The sequence below is a fragment of the Prionailurus viverrinus genome, chromosome A3, assembly GCF_022837055.1.
Source record: "Prionailurus viverrinus isolate Anna chromosome A3, UM_Priviv_1.0, whole genome shotgun sequence".
Classification (NCBI taxonomy): domain Eukaryota; kingdom Metazoa; phylum Chordata; class Mammalia; order Carnivora; family Felidae; genus Prionailurus; species Prionailurus viverrinus.
In genome coordinates, this window is record NC_062563.1 from 95,521,947 (window position 1) to 95,538,157 (window position 16,211).

Below are 16,211 nucleotides of genomic sequence, written 5' to 3' on the forward strand. Positions count from 1 at the left end.
CCTGAGCCAAAGTCAGTCGCTTAACCGACTGAGCTGCCTAGGCACCCCATACCCAGTTATACTTTTAGCAATTTTTTTTGGTCCATTTTCCTCCATAATCATATTTAAAATGGACATTGGAGGGGCGCCTGGGTGGCGCAGTCGGTTAAGCGTCCGACTTCAGCCAGGTCACGATCTCGCGGTCCGTGAGTTCGAGCCCCGCGTCAGGCTCTGGGCTGATGGCTCGGAGCCTGGAGCCTGTTTCCGATTCTGTGTCTCCCTCTCTCTCTGCCCCTCCCCCGTTCATGCTCTGTCTCTCTCTGTCTCAAAAATAAATAAACGTTAAAAAAAAAAAATTAAAATGGACATTGGAGAGTTTGTCCTTTCTAGTGATTGTGTTACATTTGCAGTCCAGTCCCAATTGGTACCAATTTGAGGCTATAGAGATTGTTCTGGATTTGAGCAATCAAGACCTGAATGTTTAGCTAGGTATGGATTTTTTTTTTTTTGCCTTACAGTTCTATTTAAAAGTTAATAGTTTTTGAATTTTGCGTCTAAAAATTTCTAAAAATTTCTAAGCATGGTAATCACACACGGTAGTTAATCTGGTCAAAGTCTGATTCTGATCATTTCCTTCTCTTAGCAACAAGCTTCTATGCAATGCCAGTTCCCTTGGAAATTGAATGGCGCCTTCATTTTGACCTCTGCCTCAGAGCAATTAAAAAAAAATAGGTGAAAGGGCACCAAAACTTTCATAATTACCCCAGATTAAACCCCATCCACACCTCTGTGGCATGATTAACCACTTCATCAGTTGAAACTTGCTTAGCAAATTTTCTTGACAGAGGTCTGAGGAGTTAGGCTCATCTTTTCTCAGTCTTGTTACCTTCTAGGCCTCCCACCACCCTGCTCTGTTAGGAAAGATTTTAGCTTAGGGGTAGAGAATGGGCATTTCCAAACCTAACAAACTCCATATGAAGTGGATTTGAAATAATTTTGATTTCAGTTCATACATAGCAAAAAAAAAATGATATTTTCTCCCATTCTTTTTCTTCCCTATTTTCAAAAACTTTAATTTTAAATAAGCCATTATGGATCTTTCTTGTAAACCTCACCAAAGGCTAGGACTAATCCAAGTTTGACTGTCTGATCTTTTTCTCAGTCACCCTATATTTCTTTTTTGTAATTTAAATTTTAATTAGATAATATACAGTGTAATACTGATTTCAGAAGTAGAATTCACTGATTCCTCACTTATATACACACTCAGTGCTCATCACAATAAGTACCCTCCTTAATACCATCACCCATCTAGCCCATCTCCCATCTACTTCCCTCCATCAACCTTCAGTTTTTTCTTTATTGTTAAGAGTCTCTTGTGGTTGTTTCCCTTTCTTCTCTCCCCCTTCTTCCCACATGTCCATCTGTTTTGTTTCTTAAATCACACATATGACTGAAATTATGTATTTGCCTTTCTCTGATTGACTTATTTTGCTTAGCATAATGCATTATAGCTCAATCCATGTTGTTGGCAAGTTTTCATTCTTTTTGATGCCTGAATAATATCTATATTTATCTATCTATCTATATATTTAGATCTAGATATACCACATATTTACCCATTCATTAGTCAGTGGACCTTTGAACTCTGTCCATAGTTTGGCTATTATTGATAATGCTGCTATAAACATTGGGGTAAATGTACCCCTTCAAATCTGTATCTTTTTATCCTTTGGGTGAATACATAATAGTGCAATTGCTGGATTGTAGGGTAGTCCTATTTTTAGTTATTTTGAGGAACGTCCATACTTTTTTTCCACTGGTGCATACATAGTGCGCCAGTTCCTTCTTTGCCACCAGCAGTGCAAGAGGGTTCCCTTACTCCACATCTTCACCAACACCTGCTGTTTCTTGTAAATTTTAGCCGTCCTGACAAGTGTGAGGTGGTATCTCATCATAGTTTTGATTTATATTCCCCTGATTATGAGTGATGTTGAGCATCTTTTCATGTCAGTCACCCTATATTTCACCTTCTGTAAGTACATGGTTGTTTCCTAAGGGAGTAGAGATGTCATTTTAGCCAGGTCTTGTATAACTGCTTAAAAAAGATCATCAACTTCCTAGTCCAGGAGGGAGGATTCTTTTCACTGACCTCCTTCTACCTTGATTCAGCACCACACACTTGATACCAAAGTTTGCATCAGTTAGGATCATGATAGCTACAAAATAGAAAACTCAGCTCAAACTATCTTAAACAACAACAACAAAAGAAATCAGATCACATAACCCAAAGTTGAGAGGCAGGATGGGTTTCACAAAGCCACCATAGCTTGCTTACATTGATACAATATCTTGTCACCTCGTGTCTGTGCCTCTGAGTGGGTCCTTTAAGTCAATTTTCCCTATAACAATTATGAGATCTGTTGAAAAATAAAATCAGATGTGTCACTCCTCTAATGAAACCACTTCAATGGCTTCTTATCAAAATAAGAATAAAATCCTCAATTCTTCCCACAACCTCAGATATTCTTTATAATGTGGCCCCTCTAGATCTTACCTGCCGTATGTGCTATTGCTCTTCTCTGCCTTACTGAACTCCTATCCACTAATATTACTACTTTTCCATTTCAATGTTCCCTCAATGCTACAAGCTTGATCTTACCTCAGTACCTTGATATTTGCTACTTCTTATGCCCAGAATACTCCTACATAGAGCCTTGGCAAGTACCACTCACTGAATTAGAAGGGTTCCCCAGAGAGAACCAAAAGACTATTTATTTATTTATCTATTTATCTATTTATTTATTTATTTATTTAGACTATTGTTTCTATTTTAAAAGTATTTCTCTCTATATTTTATGTAATAAGGAAATATACTACATATTTACATATCATAAAGAAATATATCTGTATCTGTATCTATTACAAGGATTGGCTTACATGATTATGAAGGCTGGCAAAATCTGTAGTATGGGCCAGAACTCTGGAGACCCAGGAGAGCCACTGGTGCAGATGAACTCTGAAGGCACCTAGTAGATAATTCCTTATTTCTCTGGGAAGCTGGTCTTCTTATTCTATCCAGTCCTTCAACTGATTGGATGAGGCCTACCCACATTATGAAGGGTAATCTTTTTACTAAAAATTTACTGATTTAAATATTAATTTTATCCAAAAACACATGTTGGCACGTAAAATTAACCATCACACTCATATAGTTTTTCACATCTGTGTTCATCCATTGCTTTCCCAGAAATTCTCAAATAGCCCTGTTAAGAGGCTCTACCAATTCCTATCTCTCTCTACTTCTTTACCACACTTTACTTTTCCTCATAGCTTTTATCAACACTGAAAATTATATGACATATTTATTTGTTGTATGGTTTTCATCTGTCTCCATTTCTAGAGTATCAATATTATTCTTATTTGCCACAGTTTCTATGGAATATAAATATTTCTTATATATAGGTACTTAACAAATGAGTCAGATTTTTATATTTAACTGTGGTAGGGGGTGACAAACACAAAATCTTTCTTACCCAAAAGGAAATGACCTAAATACAGAAATACACAGAAATGACTTATACACAAAAAGAAATCTTATTGCCCACAGTGTGTATTTCCCCATTGTTTCTCACCTCACAGCTTCTCTGCTGTGAAATTCTGGGTACAGAAGACTGCAAAGTACGTTCCTTAGCCTTCCTTCCTAGCTGATGTCTACTAGATTCTTACAACAAATGACACCAGTATAGCATCAAATAGTTGAAGGAATACAGAAATGATTCTTTTCTCTTGTTCTTCTGGCAGTATTTTTGAGCAACTGTATCCTTTTTATCCATCTGCAATACAGCTTCATCTCTACTGGTTCCTCTTCCATGGTCTAGCACAAACATCAGGTCCCTATTCCATGGTGTTAGCATATCTAGACATCACCCTAGCAGGGAAGCAATGTATGTTCTTCTGGACTCCGGTTACACCATCTTATTTCTTTTGTTCTCCAAGAACTAGATTAAATAGCCATGGACACAATGAGAAAGAATGAAATATGGCCCTTTGTAGCAATGTCTCTCTCTCGTAGAGAGAAAGACAGATACCATATGTTTTCACTCTTATGTGGATCCTGAGAAACTTAACAGAAACCCATGGGGGAGGGGAAGAAAAAAAAAAAAAAGAGGTTAGAGTGGGAGAGAGCCAAAGCATAAGAGACTCTTAAAAACAGAACAAACTGAGGGTTGATGGGGGGTGGGAGGGAGGGGAGGGTGGGTGATGGGTATTGAGGAGGGCACCTTTTTGGACGAGCACTGGGTGTTGTATGGAAACCAATTTGACAATAAATTTCATTTATTGAAAAAAAAATAAAAAAAAAATAAATAGCCACGGACAGCAATTACTAATTTCTGGTACACTTCATCTTCATCCCTTTTTTATTTCTCTCAGACTTTCTAATAAATATATAATACTGTTCCTGAATTAAAGCCCCGAATTAAAGACCATTGTGTGAAACCATTAGAATGATTATGGGTTTTTCAGGTTCCAGAAAACAGACTTCAGTAAACGTGTTCTTGGGTTATGTACCTTAAAGATCTTTAAAATAAAGCTGGCTTTAGGACCAGTTGAAAATGGGTTACTGCTAACCCATGACATACAGTGGTATCACATTTACCAGATTGTTGTTGGCTACTGCTTTAACGTTTTATTTATTTTTGAGACAGAGAGACAGAGCATGAATGGGGGAGGGTCAGAGAGAGAGGGAGGCACAGAATCTGAAACAGGCTCCAGGCTCTGAGCTGTCAGCACAGAGCCCGACACAGGGCTCAAACTCACAGACCGAGAGATCATGACCTGAGCCGAAGCCGGACGCTCAACCGACTGAGCCACCCAGGCGCCCCTGCTACTGCTTTAAATGAAAGGCTTACTGAAGGCAAAGGTCTGGGAAACCAAGTAGTTAATGTATTCAACTGCTATAGTAGTGATGATGACTATAAATGCTGGAGGCAAGATTTTTTTTTTTTTTGAGACTGTAGTTGATTACTTTTTGAAAGAAACTGATAAGCCCAGTGTTTTAATCTCTTAGTTCTAGGCAAGTCAAGGAGTCATAGAGGTTTTATTGTGCTCCTAAAATAATCTCTCATTTATTATAGCTGTAGGGGAGATTCCAAATCCCATCTCAAATTTAAAAGTGAAAATTCCAGAATTATAATGTAAGTTGAATTCATGGCCCAAGTATCTTACGTGAAAATTGAAACACATTATCTTGTGTGAAATGTAGAGCATTTATTGGAAAGAATTGAACTCTGGGGTTTGACATAGGCACATCTTGGCAGACATGGATCAATCTGAGTAACTTGAAACCACAAATTTCCTTGAAATTCCATTGTTAGCAGAAATAATTATTCGTATTGATGGCTATTACTCTTTGACTGTTTGGAGACCCTGCAGTAACCTTCCATAAGGAAATTGCTTTCCAAGTGGATGCCTAGTCTTAAGACAGATCTCCCCTATGCCTCATTGCCTTTGAACTTATGAACTGAGTCAGATTTTGGCATACATTAGGGGGAAAATATAAAATCTTATCCATGGGTATATGACTTACACATAAAAAATAATTGTAAGAATATTATTTTGTACTCACATTAGCTTAAACTTGGGGAATATATTTGAGAATGGATTCTAAGGATTTTGGAACAAAGGACAGTTTGCAGAGATTCTGTATTCAATGTGGTATCTTAAGTAGATGGGGTGGCTCAGCTGTGGACACACCAACCTCTAATGTGGTCTGTATTCAATGATATTGAGCATATACAGCTGCCCTGGAATAATGAAGAAATATTTCAAGGTTTAGAAAGGTAGAAATAACAGAGTGTTTTTATTATTTGCAACTTGGTCGTCTTCCAGTATGGTCCCCAGATGAGTCTAGAGAATACTCCATTCAGACACTGAGAAATATATTAGTGAGGGAAGTACCAGGATCTTCAAAAATTCTCTGATTCAGTGGGTCATTACAAATATAGAGTGAAGAAGATTGGTAAGGAACTAATAATTGTCGAAATTGAGTGATATGTAAGAGTGGATTAATTATACCATTCCTCACCTTTTATATATTTGTGGAAATATCCATAATAAGTTTAAGTAAAATGAGTTTTGTAGTAGCTTTCTTTTATTGGCAGGGGATGACATTGCAAAGGGCCAACTTTGAAATAGGCTCCCTGATTTCAGAGGAAAAGATGAGATTCCTGAATGACAGAAGCCAAACAGCAGTGCTTTACTCTGAGAGAACAAACATACATGAGGATCTGGACCATACATATCATCTAGGCAGCAATTTCCTAGCCTTTCTCTCAGTGCTTAATTTATGCATTAATGTGCAAAGTATCACAGAAGTTCTTCAAAAACCTCGACAATACGGACCTTCTCTTACCAAAGCTATTTGACTACCATCCTTGCACAGGAGTCAACAGCAGAGGTCAACTTTAGACCCTGATTGGCATCATTCCTTGGGGAGTCCAGGAAGCCACCTGGTATTAGATTGGTTGCTTTGGACTTTTTCCAGGTTGCAACAGTAAATGATTTTGTTTTCACTGGAACTGAAAATTATTCTGGATATTGAACTTGCTTTTCCTACTCCAATGCTTCTTCTAGCACCAACATCAGGAGGTTTTGGGGTCCCTTATTCACCATCAAGATATTGCTTCTGACCAAAGAACTTACTACAAAGCAAAAGAAGGACTGCAATAGGGCCATATAATTCATGCATCTTACTATATTCTTCTTGACTCAAAAGTAACTGCTTTGACAGACACATAGAATTTCCTCCTGAAGTATTAGATGCATACCAGCTAAGAGACAATAATTTAACATTTTGAGTGTTTTCCTATACCACGTAGTATCAGCGTCTACTAGAGACTCTAAGACACTGTTTTACCCTTAATCTGTAAATTAATAAGAGAAATGAACTACTCACTAATTTTTTTCCCATGCATACAACTTTGGATTCTCTTGGTTGAGAGTTCTTATTTCCATAATGAATACTGTTTAAACCTGGAGACATAGTTCTTTCACTGAAATGGATGTTAAGTTTGCCACCTGGTCATTGTGGGCTCCTTATTCCATTTAAACAACAGACAAATAATGGGTTACTGTGATTGGTGGAGTGATTGATTCTAATTACCAAGGGAGACTTGGGTTGCTGCTGTATAGTGTAGGCATGCAGAAATATGACTGGAACCAAGGAGGTTTCCTTGAATGCCACTAAGTATTTTAGTATTCAACAGAAAAAAATTAATAGACATTTAGACAAATCAAAAAGGCATCTTCACAAAGCACTCAGAACCTCAGGAATTAAGATTTTGTTCGTCCTTACCATGTAATGGATCATATTCACTGAGATTCTGGCTGGGGCCAAAATAAACACGGAATGAGTAGCAGATAAAGGAAGTTGATCATATGTGAGTTCTAGAACATAATGTGTATGTGTGTGTGTGTGTGTGTGTGTGTGTATACTTTTAAATGTTAACTAATTTCTTTTTTTATTTTTTTAACATAAGAAATAATAGTGGCTAAATTTACAATGTAATCTTTAGGGGATAGAATATTCAAGTGGACTTGAGACTTTGAAAACTCACAAATGATATATAAATGATAGGATTTCATATACTCCATTTTGGGGGAAAGGAGAGAGTATATTTCATTATGCAAAGTGTAGTTGTTATCTAGATAAGATGCATAACATCACTGTTATTTTTGTTGTATTAAAATTTAAGGTAGGTAAGAAGGATGTATATGGATACTGAGTAGCCAAAAGGTTGAATGTGTTGCCTACTTTCTTTCAACCTCTTACACAGCATTCTTTATAATTCTGTGGTTGGGAAGGCTATCTGTTAAATTTTTCAGGCTCCCTTTCTGGGCTCTCTTAATTTTTTAAAAATGTTTATTTTTGAGAGGGAGGGAGGGAGGGAGGGAGGGAGAGAGAGAGAGAGAGAGAGAGAGAGAGAGAGAGAGAGAGAATGAGCAGGGGAGGGGTAGAGAGAGAGGAAGACAACGAATCTGAAGTAGGCTCCAGGCTCTGAGCCATCAGCACAGAGCCCAGTGTGGGGCTCGAACTCATGAACTGCAAGATCATGACCTGAGCTGAAGTTGGACGCTCAACCGACACAGCCACCCAGGTGCCCCTTATTTCTGGAAGCTCTTAAATTATGCCAGTGGGAGACACTGGGAAAAGATCAGAAGATAGGAAGAGAGGAGACACTATTATTATATGTCTCTTTTTCTTTCTGACAGTACTTCTAGAAATAGATGAACTCCTCTGGGGACCCTGGCTTCAGCAGTAGTGCCTGTGCCTTTCATGGTTCCAGCACTACCTTAGATAGTTCCTCCTTGGTAACACCACCACAGCACAGCCTTAGCTCTGATAAAACTACCTCTTCCCTTATTCTCCCTGCCCTGGACCTATAGATGCTTCCTGAAGTTGCTTATTTTTGGTTTACTGCATTTTCTCTTTTACTTTCTCAATCTTTCAAACACCTATGCACTCAATTCCCTGTATGAAATTCTATTTGTTTGAACTATCTATAGTAGTTTATTTTTTCCTACCTATACCTGGACTGATATAAAGAGACTGTGTCATTTCCTTGCTTTACACCTATATGCCATTTGAAATCCAAAGAAAAATGGGTGATTCTTCCATTAGCTCTCTTGAAAAGTGAGTTATTTTCCAGAAGCCCTTAAAACTTTTCTTTTTGTCTCATATGTGCAAATTCTATCATAGGTTAATTCTTAAATGAAGCCAGGGAATGAAATGGGACAATGAGCCTAGGCTTGAACTTTTGACCCAATGCCGGTGACAAGGTCAAGGGCATTGCCCCTTTACCAGGCCTAGGATTGGAGCCAGAGGTCAGGCTCACCTCAGTCTAAAGCACCTGGGCTACATGATGGAGAAAGGTACAGATGTTAGAACGGGAATAGAGAGGAATGGATACTGGATGAGCAATAAACAGTATAGTCTGTAAGCTCTCATTGCATTATACTGCACTTACCGTTTCTCAGTTTGTTTCATTAAACTATGAGATCATTGATGGCACAAACTGTGTCCTTTGTTTATCTAAATAATCAACATTGAGAATTGTCACTGTCATCTACTAGGCAGGTGTCAAAAATTTATTGAATGGATGAATTAATCAATGTGCCAAAGCTTTAAAGGGATGAGTTTGAGCCTTTAGTAAGAACATCATGATAATACATAATGCAAACAGGCACTTGGAGCAATAGTATTTGTAGAATTTGAGACATGCTTGTTCAGTGGCCTTTATATTTTTTAATCATCAGAGCACTTTCTCAAACAAAATAGAGGAATGTACACATGTCTGAGCGTATTTCTACATAGAATAAGGACTGTAGACATTTCTCAGGTAGTTTAAATCTTCCTTCATTTGATGGAGCCTTTGGTATTTTATATTTCAAATTTCTGAATCTCCTTCCTAACATGTTTTTGGTGCATGTGTTACAAGTTAAAGAAAAAAAAAAGGAATCTGCTTCAGTCACTTCAGAGCTAAACTAAGAATTTAGTGTTTGGACTTGCAGGATGGAGTTATTTTTCTTACATTAATAGGGAGATAGATAGCTGTGAAGACCAGTGTGGACAGGGTGTATGGATTAAAAGTTCATCTCTACCACCTACAAGCTCCATGACCTGAATTATATCCAGAGCCTTAGATATAATAGGTGACTTTTAACTATAGTCAGGGGGCAATCCTTATTATAATACCCTGTGTTTCAGATTCCTCATCTTAAAAATGTGGACAATATTAGTAATTTCTTCATTAATTAATATGTGGAAAGCTCTTAATACAGTCCTTAGCACAAGCAAATATTCTGAGATATCTATTATTATCATGCATCAACAAACCCTATTTGGAAAGGGAAGTGAGTCAGGGAATCCTGTCCTAACATTTTTTTTTCTCTGTGGTAATCAGTACTGTTTACCACATATTTCAGGTTCCTTGTCTCTCCAGCATGTGGTACTTTTGAACTTAAAAGCCCCTTGTGGTTGTGTGGGCTATATGAATAGTTTGGATCCAATATACAAGTTACTTCTGGTCCAGACCAATCCATCATTTTCTTTCCCTCTGTAATGATCATGAATTAGATTCCAGGTACTGGCTGTGCAGTTAGCTTGGGTCTCAGAAGGAGAATCATGTAAAAGAGCTATGACATGACTATCTGAGATGACGGTTATTTGTTACCTCAGCATAATTTAGTCTGGGTGATTCATAATAGTAGTTGAGTAGTCCCATGATTATGGGAGAAAAAGCACAATGAATCTGTTTCTCCATCTGCAAAACAAGGTTGGATAGGAAAGATATCAGGAAAGTCCCCTTAAGTTCTAAAATGATAGGTTCTTTGATATGAATAAGAATGGCAGTGAGGACCAGAAATTTGTAAATCGAGGAAAGCAGAAATAAACTCATTACTAAACTGTGAGAATCAAAGACCAAAAGAGTAAGGTGAAAACTAAGGCTGGCTTTTCCAAGAGCATGTTCCTTAGAACCCTAATCATAAGAGATGCTTTGTGATAGAAGGTTCCACGACCAAATACATATGGGAAACACTATATATGATATCTCTCTCTTAAATAGTCTTCATGTAGATTATCGTATTCTGAGTATTCATGAAGGAAACCTTTAAAACGTATTTCACCCAGCACTTAATAATACAATTTCACTGTAGAAATCGCTTTTATAATAACTTCACATTAATGGGCTGGGAAGCTATCATTTTAGTTTGAGCTATATGCTTTCCCATACCTTCTCAAAATCTTTTTGGTAATTCTCCTCCTCGTGCACATAGTTGTGGAGTGGGCATTGGAACCAGAATATCCCATTTCTCTGGTCATAGTAATTTGTTCATATATGAATAAGAACCCATCAAGCCCAATCAGAGCCTTCAACATATATATGTGTTTTTATGTTTATTTTTGAGAGAGAGAGAGAGAGAGAGAGAGAGAGAGAGCAAGTGGGGGAGGGACAGAGAAAGGACACAGAAGATCTGAAGTGGGCTCTGTGCTGACAAGCAGCAATCCCAATGCGGGGCTCCAACTCACAAACTGTGAGATCATGACCTGAGACAAAGTCAGACATTCAACCAACTGATCCACTAAGGTACCCCCAACATAATTAATATTTCTGATGATCTCCTGGATTTAGCTGAGTCTCATTAAGACACCTCTTAGACTTCTCAGATATATGAACCCAAGTCTCCCTTTTGCTCAGACTAAATCCAGTTGAATTACAGTTACTTGCTACTGAAAAAATGCAGACAGGAATTATTCCTCCTTAGAGCAGAGTTTGGAAAATTCTGTTCCAGGGTAACAGCTGTGAGTAAAATGATGCAATTTTGTAATGTAATAAGCAATAGCCTTAGTTTTTTTCTAAGGGTTAAGTGGGTCTATTAGGGAACCTGAAGATGGAAGTGACACATTTAGTATGAGAAGATATTACAGCCTATTTTATCTTTAAAAAATTTTTTTATTAAAAAAATTTTTTTAATTAAAAAAATTTTTTTAATATTTATTTTTGAGAGAGGGAGACAGGGGCAGACAGACTGTGAGTGAGCAAGGGGTAGAGAGGGAGAGGGAGACACAGAATCTGAAGCAGGCTCCAGGCTCTGAGGTGTCAGCTCAGAGTCTGATGTGGGGCTCAAATTCTCAGATCGTGAGATCATGACCTGAGCTGAAGCTGGACCCTTAGCCGCCTGAGCCACCCAGGTGCCCCTATCTTTTTTTAAAAGATACTTTGGAAATAAAAGATAATGGAATGAAATCCAAAACTGTCAAAATATACCAAGGAATAGTTTTATTTTAATGTCTGCTTCACTTACTAAGAAATATTAACTAAAGGAAGAATACAACATCTTCTTATGGAAAACACGGTGCTGGAAACTTGACAAATATTATTTCATTTATTTCTCACAACAAAGGAAAATAGATAAAAATTACCACCATTTCTCAGACTGTGAAACTAAGTCTTATAAACATTATGTAACTTCCCAGTATCACAAACTAGACTGTGGTAATACTGGAATTTAAAGGCACTCATCATTGCCATTCAGTGAAGTTGCTCCTTTATTTTTTTGCAGATAAGGTAACTGATACAGAATTTCCACATGTTAGATTTCCATCACTAAATTCCCCCAAACTTAGCAGCTTAAAACAATGCAAATTTATTATTTCACAGTTCTGTGATTCAGAAGTCTAATGGGTTAAACTGGTTTCTCTACTTAGAGTTTCACAGAGCTGCTATCGAAGTGTTGGCAGGTCTGTGTTCCTTTCTGGAGGCTCTAGTGAACAATTCATCTCTAGGCTTGTTCAGGTTGTTGGCACAATTCACTTCCATGTAGTTGTAGGACTGAGGTCTGTTTCCTTGCTGGCTGTTGGCCAGGAGTCGTTCTTAGCATCTAGAAGCTGCCCTTATTTTCTGGCTTATGGCTCCCTTCAAAGTCAGCAAAGTCACTTAAGTCACTCCCATGCTTGGAATCTCTGTGACTCTTCTGCTGTCTCATCTTTCTAATATATCTCTTGACTCTAGTCAAGGAAAGATTCTCCACTTTTCTTTTAAAGTTTATTTATTTGGAGAGAGCGTGAGCAGAGGGGGAGCAGAGAGAGAGGGAGACAGAGAAACCCAAGCAGGTTCTATGCTCTCAGCAAGGAGCCCTATGTGGGGATCAATTTCAGGAGCCATGAGCCAAAATCAAGAGTCTGGCAGTTAACCAACTGAGCCACCCACATGCCCTGTAGATTCTCCAAATTTAGGAGGATATGTAATTGTATTGAACCCACTTGGACAATTCAGGATAATCTCACTTTCTCAAATTATTTAACTATAATCACTTCTGCAAAGTTCCCTTTGTCATGTAACATAACATATTCACAAATTCAAGGGGGTGGGCATGGAAGTCTTTAAGGGTCCATTATTTTGCCTACCAAATTCTATCTATATAATGTCACAGTTGTAATGTTTCAAAATGAAAAAGGTAGAAAATTTACATATGTGTTTCCTAAGCATTTATTATATTTACTTATAAACATGGTGTGTACATAAAAAAAGTATAACACCATTCAGTATACACATGCACATGTACCTAGGGATAGAAATGTACAAATAATAGATATGTTTGGAAAAAAAAAAGGAAAGTTAGAGTTCATAGAATAGGTAGAAAACAAGAATTCTGAAACAAGTTAATGTTTGTTTGCTTTTTAATAATGAAAGGAGTACATGGGATGCCTGAGTGGCTCAGTTGGTTGAGCATCCAACTCTTGATTTTGACTTAGGTCATGATCTCACAGTTTGTGAGATGGAACCCACGTTGGGCTCTGTGATGACAGTGTGGAGCCTGCTTGGGATTCTCTCTCTTCCTGTTTCTCTGCCTGCCCCCCCCCCTTAAAATAAATAAATGAGCTTTAAAAATAAAAAAAAAATAATGAAAATAGTACATAACAACAACAGAGAGAGTTTCACTGATATATTTTAGACAAGAGATGAAATCTGCTTAGGTTTGTGAGAACAAGCTGAATCATATAAGAAGAAATTCTGGGGTATGACTCATATGTAACAAATATTGTAAGAGGGTCTGAGATATTTAGAAGATTATTAAAAATTAAAATGTCCATATTATTTTTATCCATAATTTCCAAAATTTGGACTCAGCCAAGATGTTACTTAGTAGGAGGCTATATAAACAATGGAATATTATTCAGCACTAACAAGAGATGAACTACGAAGCTGTAAAGACAGTGAGCTGTAAAGACAGTGAGGAATTAAATGTAAAGACATTTAATTTGGATTAAATGCATATTTACTAAGTGAAAGAAGATAATCTGAAAAGGCTACATACTGTAGATTTCTAACTATATGATATTCTGGAAAAGGCAAATCTATAGATAAGTAAAAACAAAAAAAATCAATGGTTGCCAGGGGTTAGGATAAAGGGAAGGATGAATAGGCAGAGTACAGATTTTTAGGACAGTGAAACTATTCTGTATACCACAACTGTGGATACATATCATTTATACATTTGTCGAAACCTATAGAATGTATTATAGTAAACCTTAATGTAAACTATGGACTTTGATAACAATGTGTCAATGTAGGTTCATTGCTTTTAGCAAGTGTAACGCTGTGGTGCAGGATGTCAATAGTGGGGGAGGAGGGTTTGCTTATTGGCAGCAGGAGGTATACAGAAACTCTAGGTACTTTTTGCTCAATTTTGGTGAGAACTTAAAACTTCTATCTACTAAAAAATGAATTGCTCAGGAGGATTTGATAGAGAAATTTCAGGAGCCAACAGACTGAACGAGGGTTCCTTCCAATGTGTAGTGACCTAACATTTGAATGTATAAGCGTGAGGAATAATTTTACTTAGAATTGTCAGTATTGGAGTCTACTCCACAAATCTAGATGTCATGGTATTGTAGGTTAAATTGTATTTTAATTATATACAATATTTTTCCATTTGCCCACAATGATATACTTTTTGTTATCTATGTTGGTATAAATCTTTAATATGAATGTAGGAGGGGAAACTGCTTGTTTTTCTGAGGACTGTATCTGTTTATGTCATTGAAATGAAGGACAAAACTTAAATAAAAAAATGGAAACAGACATATTCACACATAGTCTCAAAACAAAAGAAATAAAGGTAAAGAAAAAGTATCCCCTTGCCTTAGAATGGGGACAAATAAAATGATAGCTTTTCAATATCCAATGATATCTATTATTTATACAAGGATGTTTAGACTGTTACCAGAGAGAAATAAATACAGCTAAAATCATACTCAATTTGTATGTTTCCATTGGGGAAGGTAGGGGTGAAGGTTCCCCTTCATCCAGAACATAAAAGAATTAGTAAGTCCTTTGGAGGCAGGGAACAAAAATCTCAGCTGCCATTTGCCTGCTGGGGACTTAAATGCATTGCCTGGATAATTTCTTATCACTATCTGACTGACAGACAATAATTTGGCACGTTTTGAAGGAAGAGTGAGAGAAGAGATCAAGGGTCTGAGAAATAAAGGATGGCTTTTATGCTATTTTTTATTAGCTCTAAAGCAATTGCACGGACAAAACCTTATAAATATTTTACAAATGACTTTTAAAGATTTCTCAATAATAATATTTTGGGCTTCCTGAGTGGCTCAGTTGGTTAAGCCTCCGGCTCTTGATTTTGGCCCAGGTCATGATCTCACGGTTCATGAGATTGAGCCCCGAGTTGGGATCCTTGCTGACAGCATGGAACCTGCTTGGGATTCTCTCTCTCTCTCTCTCTCTCTCTCTCTCTCTCTCTCTCTCTCTCTCCCTCTCCCTCTCCCTCTCCCTCTCCCTCTCCCTCTCCCTCTCCCTCTCTCTTTCCCTCTTCCTCTCTCCCTCCCTCCGTCCCTCCCTCTCTCTCTCCCTCCCTCTCTCTCTCTCTCTTTCTCTTTCTCTCTCTCAATATAAATAAAGAAACTTGAAAAATATCTAGCCAGTTTGAAAATCACTACAAAACAATAATGAGGGAAATCTCATTTTGATAAGACAACACTGGATCTATTTTTTTTCTGTCTGCTGTCAATTAAAACAATTGTAAATTTAAGCCTGATTTTACACAATTCACAAAATTATAACTGAATCCTCTCCATGTTAAAGAGTTGAACTTATCTGATAACTCTTGGCCTGTGTTTTTATATTTAGCCCCTCCAGCCTGACTAGAGAATGAAAACTCACAGTAATAACAAAAAAGTGTCAGTCCTTGAGATAGTATTCTACCTTATTTAAGTGCTTTATTCTTTCCATATTCTTAGATCAATTAAACCAGTGGTTTACTCTGCCTTCAGGAAGATACTGTGCAGTAGTACTATGAAGTATCCCTATTTTTATTCAAACACCTCCCTGGCTAACTTTTCTCCCCTCTTACCACTTTAGGGTCCTGTGATGTCTCCCCACATGTTACCTAATTTTTTCTTCAAATCTAGCTGTAGGGCTTACTTTCTTCCTACCTACTCCAGCTCATGGTATGCTTCTTCCTTCTTCCAATCTGTTCATATCTTTTGGCACAGATCATTTGGTGTTCAGCGTTTACTTCTTAAGCACACCCTGTATGTCCTGTAGTGTCTCTACTGTTTCTATAGGCTGAGCCTAAGGAAAAAGCTTGGGGAGAGGAACATGCGGTGTCACTGTCCGTGGTCCTGAAACGTCGTTGTTGGCTAACGA